This window comes from Sebastes fasciatus, chromosome 9, assembly GCF_043250625.1.
Source record: "Sebastes fasciatus isolate fSebFas1 chromosome 9, fSebFas1.pri, whole genome shotgun sequence".
NCBI classification, from domain to species: domain Eukaryota; kingdom Metazoa; phylum Chordata; class Actinopteri; order Perciformes; family Sebastidae; genus Sebastes; species Sebastes fasciatus.
The window spans coordinates 15,985,785-15,992,655 of NC_133803.1; positions in this window are offsets into that span (position 1 = coordinate 15,985,785).

Below are 6,871 nucleotides of genomic sequence, written 5' to 3' on the forward strand. Positions count from 1 at the left end.
GCTTCCTGCTACTGCTTTAATGGGGTCTTAATTTCTAGTTGGTGTGGGTTTATTTGTTGTTTTTGGCCTTGGAGACCCTGACACCTTATTTGCTTCTGTGATTTTCTTTGTTAATCATTTTTATGTTAATAAATATCACCCTTTGTTACACTCAAAGTCAGTCCCATCTTTTTCCAAAGGTTGGGTAAACTTTGTACACCTTGTGTTCCCCTATAGACATCATGTTAAAGTTGTAACACATGGCATTTAAATTAAGGATTTCAGTGAAACACTCTATTAACATTAAAATATATAATAAATGAAAACATTTGTGATGTTTTGTTTGTCATTATTTAGATCAGGCTCACCCATGTTGGCATCAACAATGGAATTTCTCCACGCTGTTTCTCCATGCAATGTAAGTCCAACACATGAAACGCTCTCCATAATCACCATACATCTGAGCAGGACAGGTGTACCAAACCAGGAACATTTATTAGATACTGTGTGTGCAAAATAGTGCTAAATATATACAGAGCTTTAAGTAGAGGTGGGTGAGAGGTGAAACGCTGACAAGGTTCACACATAACTTTTTTCAGCCACATATAGCCCAGGTGTAGCATTGTCAGCTTTTCAAACCAAATACTCACAGGGAAGCAGAGTGTATTCACACACTTCACAACATCGGTCCTTCATCAGAAGAGTAGAAGCTGAGGCTGAATGCACAAGTGACAGAGGGAGCTGCACATAGCAGAGTCGGTCTACCTCACATTTATATCTTATTTCAGCCTTTCCTTGTGAGTTTTATTATATATAAAATAAATGGGTCATTGGGCCTCATGCAGCAACACTCTCTTAAATTTCTCTTATATTTTCTCTTAATTGTCTGTTAAGAGAAAAAATAAGAAGTAAACTCCAGATGCACAAAACTGCATAATCATCAAAATCTGCTCTTACCCAGGTGTGCTGAATGATGAATCCCACTTGATCATAAATTGAAGGCATGTGGTCGATTGTTTATTATTAGCATAGGTAACGCCCCTTAAACACTTTATAAGGCAGATGTTGTGCTATATGCAAATACTCTGGCACATGCCCAAGAATTGGAGACATGCCACCAAAGAAAGGCTGTAAGAAGAAGAACTTCAACAGCAGTGAAATTGAGGAACTGTTAAATAAACTTAAACAAAGTAAACGTGATTTTCCAGAGTGTCGGTACTGGTGTTACAGGAAAATCAACAAGCATCTGATGGTACATGTCCACAGCCTCCGTCCTTTCCACGCTTTCCATTCATTGTCTGTGTAAGTAGCCATGCAATGCATTCTGGTAGCGTGGCGACACTATTTGAGAGACAGGGCGTCACATTGGCCGCTCCTCATTTGCATAAAGTTGAGGGCTAGGATACTTTATGCAAATCAGAGGCGTCCGGCGCTACTCGCCGCCTCTGGAAACTCCTTAGAAACTAAGAGTTGTCGATCCAAAATAAAGACTCAGCAACTGCATGGCTTATTTCTCGCAGAAATTGTTTTCAGAAACACATTTCGGTGAACTGTTTTTGTGATATAAGAGAAGAAAGTTTCCAAATGAGTCGCCATGTTGGTTCCGGTTTGAAAGCTGGGGGCAGCAGCAGCCCACGAGAGAAAGCGTTTGTCCAATCTGTGTCTTGTGGCAGCCCATCAAGCGTCCAATGGGAAGCGAGGCGATCATGATAGAAAACGCCCCTAAGAGCAGTATGTAAGCCATTCAGAAGCTGAACGCAGTAGGGTTTTTATAGTCTTAATTGGGATCAATGGCTCAATAGTCCAATCATTATAATTACTCTAAAACATATAATAATCTAAATTTGATTATATATTTATGTTTTTTTTTTGTGTTCTTCAAATTTAAAACTTATGTTTCCTTACGTTGGGCGAATAATTTGTGGACTTTGAAAACACGTTTTTTTCTTATCTTGTAAGATTGCTCTCGACCACTAGTAAAATGCTCTCTTACCTAAGAGAAGAGCAAAAACAAGAAAACATTGGCAAATCCCAGAAATCAATTGAAACTAACAAAATAAGAACAAATCGTGGATACGAACAAAAATAAGAGGAAATTTGTTTGTATATGGCTTCCTGCCTGAGGCCCAATGGATCATAAAAATGTGTTTTGCCAAATGCAGAGAACAACCGTTAATACTATTATATTATTTTGAGATTTAAGCGGCGAGGGTGGTGTAGATGTAGGATTGTTTTAGAAAGTCAAACATAAAATTCAGCTTCCCTTCGCACCCCAATAATTCGTGTACAGTCCCTAACTATGAACAGGACATGAGTGTCTTTGCTGAATTGAAAGCTAATGTGGAGAAATCATGTATTGCACAGAAAAGTCCCATGATGCATATTTGCATCTGCCTTCCTCGTGACTTCCAATCATTTTTCTACAGAGTAATAAGCTTCTCCAAATCTCCACTGGAGCACCCACACGTGGCGAGCTTTAATGAAGACACATTTACACGACAACCTTGTACAACTCATCACCACACACATTGTTTAGAAAGTTATTTGGTCCAGCGTACACCAGTTATTTTACACACATTGTTCCATCCAACGGTAACATTACATGCACATACACACATCCTTCTGGCGCTTCTGTGAAACTAGATAACACTTAAGTACTCGACATCCTGCGGCCACTGTTACAAACCAGAATTGTATGAAGTGAAATAGTTCTACCACTTTTGCTTTTGGTGCCTGGTAACATTAATATTTGTGACATTTTTATCCGTGAACTATATGACCCTGGTGTTCACTATTTGGTTGCTGAGCTCCCAACAACAACAACAAATCTAACTCTACTATTACTTGTACAGTGGTTTGATAGCACCTGATAAGGTTATAGAAGTCCATTTAGTGTATTATTTCAGTAAGTGAATATATCATACAGCAGTTAGTTATGAAACCCTGAGGTCAGCCATTTAAATTCTTAATCACATCCACAGTTAATGAGATTATTAAATATCTTTACTCACTCTTATGACAACAGTCTCACTCAACACAGACAGACTGTACAGAGATGGCACATACAGCACACCACATACATCGTATAAACCACTGCATTTGGTTACCACAGTGAGGGTGATTTATTTCACGGCATCTTCTTGCAAGTTTTTGACAAGTGATTTAGGAATCATCATCTGTCTGACAAAGCTGGATGAAAGACAAAAATATTTCTGTCACAGCGGTTGCACAGCACCTCGCTCCTTCCATCTGTCTCTGTTTACTCCCATTTGCACATCTGACATAAACGAATGAGCATAAATGAAAGATATCAGACGTGTCTGCTATTTGTAAAGGGAGACAAGGTGGAACATGGGGAGAAAAAACGTCCATGCTGTTGTAGCAAGACCCATCAAAGTGACATTTCTCTTCTGATTTTCATACTATTATTTGTTTTAAGGCCATATTTGGCGATGGGATGTTCTGATGTTCTCGCCTCTTTTCCTCCAAGATATACAAACTAGGTTACCCATGTAAACAAAACATCCATCACTGGGATCTGCTGTCATTTTGTTTATCATTATCATGTTTTATTTGGATTTGGTGTTTGAGATGTGTTAAAAACTCACATTAAAGGGACAGTGATTTGGCAGCATCTAGTGGTGTGGTTGCAGATTGCAACCAACTGAATACTCCTCCGCTCACTCCTCCCTTTCCAAGACTGCGGTAACGTGAGACACCGAGTGCAAAACCGTGGTAACGCCGTTTGCCTAAGGCCATCCTTACCATAATAACACTAATTTAGGAGCAACGGAAATCAGATAGCGGCTGGCGGCATCATGGTTTTGCACTCTGCGGCTCACGTTAGCGTAGTTTCACAAGCGTGTCGGAGAACAGCGGCTTCAGGTAACCTGGATGTAGTGTTGACTCCAGTGGCACCACTTGTGTGAAAATGTGTTACTTGAGGTGAACCATTACAGCAACAGGACAAGGGCATAGGGCTGCATGAAACATTTGCAGCTACTAAAACTCTACTGTGGAGATTTATTTCTCTAGTTTCTATTATTCACACCATGCAGGACAGGATTTTACCATATTCATTTTTAAAAATCTGTTCTAATCGTTCACACCAACTCCGTTTCAATACATCGACAACACCAAACCTCTGCAATGAAAATGAGTGTAAAAAAGGCACTATAGAAATATCTGATTCATGGCTGATCAATAGAGCCGGCTGGACGGAATAATTACTTTAGAGATCAACCTGAGAATTTAAAACGTAGCCATGTTTTTGATCTATATGGGCTTAACCCTCTTCTGAACTAAATGAACAAAAGCATCATAGGGGAGGATCCTGGGCCCTTCTCTTCTGATAGATGATAAGAAGGAGACGACGTGAAGCTGCTCAGCTCTCAGGCTGCATTTGGGGTGATAACGTTACCACATGGGCGGAAAGACTTCAAATACTACCCATTTTTCTCCCACTCCCACTCATATGCTGTATAATTTGTTGCCAAGTAACAATTCCTGGTGCATAATTCCTTCTTATTTCGGGTCTGAGCCGATCAATATAAGCACTACCTCTGTGGATGTCACACACATCCTTGATGATCTTGCCTCAGTCCACCATGAGCTGCAGATTGAATGCCCCATTTACAAATGCAGCTCATTTTTATACACGCCGGACACACTATAAAGGCTAAATTCACCCGTAGGATACTCCCTAAGATGCTTCACCATTTTGGGGTTATATTGCTTTGAAGAGCTGGACTTTTTTGTTCTCACCCTGCCTCGTCTATTTCTGCTTCAGTTGGTGATGATTGCATCCATGCCCCTTACTCAGACCACGACATGCCTTGCAGGCCTTCTGAGGTCAGTCTTGGTGGAGAAATTCCTCTGCCCTTTGGATTTTTCTCCCCGTATGATGGTGGAATGAAATGGAAGCTCCTCTTTGTTTTTTTATTTTACTTTCTTTCTCATTGATCATTGATTTAGGAAGCTAAAATGATTCTTATATCAAATATCACTGAAGTTGCACTGGAAATATGTCAGTGTAACATCATGCTTAGCCAGTTATTAAAGGTGCAATGTGTAACATGTAGCTACCTGGCCCAAAGAAATAGGGGTCAGCATTTCACTACTACTATCATGACGGAGTATTAGGGCCACATTGAGGGGAAAAAATAAAAGATTTCGAGAATAAAGTCATAGGTTTATGAGAAAAAAGTCGTAATATTATGAGAATAAAGTCATTATATTATAAAGTAGTAATTTTACGTGCTATTTTTGAGGGGAAATAGAGCAGCGTGCCACCTGTGTGAAAATGAGAAACGTGGAGCATCTTGTGAAGTTATAGTTTAGTTTCACAAATAAGAAAGAACCACATGGACCTGGGGGAAATAGCTTCTTTTCTGGAGGAGGAAATTACTTTTTTTCTCGTAAAGTTATGACTTTATTCTCGTAATATTACGACGTTTTGACAGACCTTCAGTTAGCTGCTACAGCTACAGCAGCTTACTACAAGTGGTATAACAAGACAGGATGGGCCGGGGCTAGCTGGTTAGCGTGCTCATTTCGGTAGATATCGCTGCAACACAATACATAGATGTCTCTGACATAACTTCATCACTGTAACCTCCTCACATTCTGTTGTTCATTGTTTTATGTTTTAAACTAAAATTCTGGCCAGATCTTACACATTGCACCTTTCATGGGAATACGAAAAACACACCATCAAACAAGAATGGCACTGTGTGATATGGACTAGTTTTTCTGTAAAGAGCAACCCTAACACCATCATAAAATGTTGTGTTTTCTGGCCTCCATGGGCTAACATCTCACCCTGCTGCAGTGATGTAGAAGTGTACTCCAGGGTGTATCAGTACACTGTGAGCACACTTCTGACCACACTGAAATCCACTGCTATTCAGTGAGGTATTGCATTACTGTTTTAACTGTTTTAAGAGTTTTTTTCAAGAGTGCGGATATTTCTTTTAATCACCAATATGGGACATATGCAATCTAACGGGCAGGATGGGTTTGCTGTACTTCATTTCAATATTACAACCATATAATTTTTATACTAAACGTGTGTGTAATTTGTCGACATCGAACATTAAAATCACGAGTTGACAATTACACAACATGACGGGGTGCCTCCTAAGATTAACAGTGTTACTTCGAGGTGAACAGTGATAAGACGCATGACGACAAGTGCCACAATGACAACAAAGATGCTTTGGATTAGTGAAAAAGTAAAAAAAAAATCACAATCTTGAGTCTCAGTGATTATGGACATACACTCAGTACAGTAATTTGTAAACAAAATATACACATACATACTGTACATTGTTCTCTAAATCTACAGCGGAAATCTTTTCTGTTTTGGTTATTTTCCATCTTAATTTCATTGGCTTATTTTTATATAATCCATTTCATTTATCTACGTATATATTTATAGAACTTATTTTTTTTTCTGAGAGCAGTGTATACTATCATTGGGTTCAAAACTAAAAGGATTATCTAGTAAACACGTTGCTAACTTTACAACTCTCCTCAAAGTGCAAGACTGCGATGGGAGAAAGTGCATGAGTCCTGCCAGCGAATCCCTCCACAACCAGCGTAAAGAACCATCATCTTACTGTAATATGTATTCACACATCAAACCATGCTGATTGAGCAAGCACACATCAAAACCTTTCACTTGAAATCTTCATAATTCCGGCATGACAACATCATATGGACTGCATAACATGTTAAGCAAAGCAAAGTGGACTGTAGAGTCCTCATTAAAGCTACAGACAGCAGTGTGGTGTAGTGATATAGTCTGGAGACAGTAAGTGCATTTTAATCAGATAAACGCTCGCCTCTCCACTCACACTTCAGTTGGCTGGACATGAGGTGGAACGTCTAA